General features: G+C 39.5%; 1 pseudogene; it reads left to right on the top strand.

Annotated features, from left to right (window-relative positions):
• The first annotated feature begins 562 nt into the window (after positions 1 to 562).
• LOC114897638 lies at positions 563 to 1,038 on the top strand (annotated as a pseudogene).
• Positions 1,039 to 4,263: the final 3,225 nt, after the last annotated feature.

Genomic DNA, 4,263 nt, shown 5'->3' with positions numbered 1-4,263 from the left:
TAGAACTGGGGTTACATTGTAGAGCTCATGTATGTGCATTAACTATGTTCTAAATACAAAATGGAATCTGGATTGGATCCTAGAACAGATTTTTTTAAAAAGGAGATTATTGGAAAAACTGGCAAAGTCCAAATAAAATCTGGAGTTTAGTTAATAGTATTGTACCAATGTTGATTTCTTCATCTTGCTAAATGTACACTGGTCATGTAAGATGTTAACATTAAGGGAAGCTGGTGAAGAGAAATATGAGAACTCCCTGTATTGTCTTTGCAGCTCTTCCATAAACCCCCAAATATCTCAAAATAAGAAAGTTTAGGGCTTCCCTGGTGGCGCACTGTTTAAGAATCCGCCTGTCAATGCAGAGGACACGGGTTGGATCCCTGGTCCGGGAAGATCCCACATGCCGCGGAGCAACTAAGCCTGTGCACTACAACTACTGAGCCTGTGCTCTAGAGCCCGTGAGCCACAACTACTGAGCCTGTGCACCGCAACTACTGAAGCTTGTGTGCCTAGAGCCCGTGCGCCACAACAAGAGAAGCCACCACAGGCCTTTCCGAGCAACATGGCGACTCTCTGGAGGCTGAGTGCCCTTTGCGGTGCCAGAGGTGGGCGAGCTCTCTTCCTCCGAACCCCAGTGGTCAGACTGGCTCATGTCTCAGCATTTCTCCAGGACTGATCAACCCCAGGATGCTGTGGAATACAGCACATTCACCTGTCACCCAGCCACCATTCTGGTTCCAAGGCTGCATCTCTCCACTGGACTGGTGAGAGGGTTGTCAGTGTTTTGCTCCTGGGCCTAATTCCAGCTGCTTATTTGAATCCTTGCTCTGCGGTGGACTACTCTCTGGCTGCAGACCTCACTCTTCATAGTCACTGGGGCATTGGACAAGTTGTTACTATGTTCGAGGGGCTGCGTTGCAGAAAGCTGCCAAGGCAGGCTTTTTGGTGCTCTCGGCGTTCACCTTTGTTGGGCTTTGTTATTTCAACTATCATGATGTGGGCATCTGCAAAGCTGTGGCTATGCTGTGGAAGCTCTGACCCTTTAGACTTAACACCTTGAGAAGTGATTGTACATTGGGCTTCCCTGGTGGCGCAGTAGTTAAGAATCCGCCTGCCAACGCAGGGGACACAGGTTCAAGCCCTGGTCCGGGAAGATCCCACAGGCCGCGGAGCAACCAAGCCCGATCGCCCCAACTACTGACCCTGCACTCTAGAGCCCGCGAGCCACAACTACTGAAGCCCGCGGACCTAGATCCCGTGCTCCGCAACAAGAGAAGCCACCGCAGTGAAAGGCCTGCGCACCGCAATGAAGAGTAGCCCCCGCTCGCCACAACTAGAGAAAACCTGTGCACAGCAACGAAGACACAATGCAGCCAAAAATAAATAAATAAAATAAAAGAGTAATTCTGAATCTTTAAAAAAAAAAAAAAAGAATTGATTGTACACCTCCTTGCCTCTGCTCTGTCATGCCATTTCAACTAATAATAAGAAGGAAGTAACAGATTAGTCCGCTGATAAACCTCTTCTCCTAATCAGCCGGTTATTTTTAGAGTTTAATCTTTGAAGAAAGATTTGAGAGAAATTGTATCCAAGAAATTGTGAGACTGAGCTTTGTATTCTGGAGAGTTAATGCGGTGTCTCACAGCTTCTCAGAAGACTCACAGTATAACTAAACATTATATATGAGCCTTTGCCTGTTAATTTATCAGACTCTTAAAGGGAATTCAGCTTTATTACTCTCAATATTTGATCAAACTTCTATATTTGTCCTAGAATGATGGAGAAAGGGAACGACTGTTAATTCATAAGTAAAGACTTTGCAGAAAATTAGGCAGTGTTTTGTTTTTGTAAACATCCCCCCCTCTGTTCAGTCGATACCAGTTACTGATGGTTACGTGTCCTAGGGAGATTTGAAAATTAGAAATGCTGATATTTCACATTACTGATTTCTAAATCCTAGGAAGAAGAGCCTGGAGAGTTTCTGAATATAGATAAGTTTCATGGAGGGAAGAGGTCCCTTTATAGATGTTTCAAATTGTTACTGGTTCTAAATGGAGACTTAATCCTCAAATGTGTTTATTTTACTTGTCCTAAAATAATCTGCCCACAAATATAAAATTATAAGTAATAAGTTGTTGTTTTCCCACTGTGGGAATCTCTAATGTAAAAATGTATTCTATGAAGGTAAAGTCTTTTTAAAAATAAAAATGATGTATAATAAAAATTTATTCTACTCTTTAAAAAAAAAAAAGAGAGAAGCCATCACAATGAGAAGCCCGCGCACCACAACGAAGAGTAGTCCCCGCTCGCCACAACTAGAGAAAGCCCATGAGCAGCAACAAAGACCCACAGCCAAAAAAAGAAAAAGTTAAAAAAAAAAAAACATCTGAGGTTGACTCATAAATTTTTATGGAAAAATGAGAAATTACCTAAAGTAAGTTAGATCAAGCTCTGAAATTTTCTCCAGGTGAGCCCAATTTTAATAGGTCCCTTAATAGGAAGGGAATTATGTGGATAGTCCATTCTTAAGAGGAAGAAAGGATCTTATGAAACTGCCAAATAATAACATTCACGGATCATTGTCAAAGTCCAGGGAGAATCTGTGGTCTAAAAAATAGCCTTTAGCTCCTGCAGTAAGGCTCACTGCTAAATTCTCACAAAGAAAATGAAACATGACAATGTTTATGTGGTTATAGCTTTCATCTAAAGAGCATAAAGACTGTTGAAAATATACGAGATTTGGATACAAGTCTCATTCTGCTCAGTGTGAAGTACCAGACAGCTTCCATTTAGATTTTGTTTTAATGCAGAGCCCATCTTCTCCCATTTTATGCCCCCCATGCCTACTCATCCCCCACCTCCAGCCTGGTAAAGGTGGTCAAATGGTACAAACTTCTAGTTATAAAGCAAGTCCTGAGGATGTAATGGTGACTATAGTTAATAATACTGTGTTGTACGTGTATTTGAAAGTTGCTAAGAGAATAGATCTTAAAAGTTCGCATCACAAGAAAAACATTTGTAACTTTGTACACATAAAAGTTAACTAGATGGATTTAACTAGACTTATTGCATTGGTCATTTTGCAATACACACATATATCAAATCATTATGTTGTGTACTTGCAACACATGTTATATATTAATTACATCTCAGTTTTTTTTTAAATGCAGTCAAAATGTACCTGAATATACCCTCATAAAAATCTTATTCTACTAAGACATCAAATTCCAAGCAGAAACATTTATTATTGCCTGGCTTTTTCTGAATGGAAACTCTAAAACTACATTTCAAAAGCTCTTTAAACAACTGACTGAACTTGGAAAATTAACTTTGCCTTTAAACTTTGTGTCAAGATAGCAAGACTTGGGTTGTAAACTCTGGCCCATAAACTAATACCTCTGTGGCTTTGAATAAGGCATTTGTCATTACTGACTTCCCATTTCCTTATCCATAAAATAGATAATAACAACTCATAAGCTTTCTATCAAGATCAAATAAGTATGTAAAAAGGCATTATAAATTACAGAAAATAATAATGCAGTAGGCTTTTTATGAAAGCTATACCCATGGAGTTTGTAAAATACCATAATATAATATAAAATGTTATATCTCAATGAATTAAGCACACTCAAGTTCTAATCTGAGTTTAGCTACTTACCAGTGTGTAAACTTTCTTTGTGCCTCAGAATTCTCATGTTAAAATACTAATAAAACGATGATAATAATAACAATAGTAATATAATCATTTTGTAAATCTGATTTCAAGATAAAATGAGACATTGCATGTAAAACATTTAAGTCGCTAAGTCAAATAGAGATAGACTGAAGCTCCAACAATGAAACAACGTTTTACAAGTTTAAGGTTAATATGCATCGACTATACATGACACATGTGTTCTTAAAATATTCCATTCCCATTGCTCTTGGCATGAAGATCTAACTTCTTACCATGACCTACAAGGCCTGGGGGTCTGGCACTGCACATCCCCTCTTGTTCCCCTTGCCTTCATAGGTATTCCATCCACTGTCAGGGAGATGTGCCCTCTCAGCTGACCACCTTCAGATCACAGCAGCTCTAGGGAAATCTTCCTGAACTTCCTGATTCCGTCACAGCCTCCTATTCTGGGCTCTCTTAACACCCAGTACCTACCCTTCATTGTCCTAATAGCTGCACTTCGATATTTACAAAGCGTGATTACTTCGTTGTCTTTATTTAAATTTTTAATATCTTGTTCATCATGAATTTTTGCACTAGTTTTATTG

This window comes from Monodon monoceros, unplaced genomic scaffold (genome assembly GCF_005190385.1).
Source record: "Monodon monoceros isolate NGI ecotype Baffin Bay Population unplaced genomic scaffold, NGI_Narwhal_1 Super_Scaffold_17, whole genome shotgun sequence".
Classification (NCBI taxonomy): domain Eukaryota; kingdom Metazoa; phylum Chordata; class Mammalia; order Artiodactyla; family Monodontidae; genus Monodon; species Monodon monoceros.
Note: the sequence above shows the minus strand (reverse complement) of the source record. Positions and strands in the feature narration are given on the sequence as shown.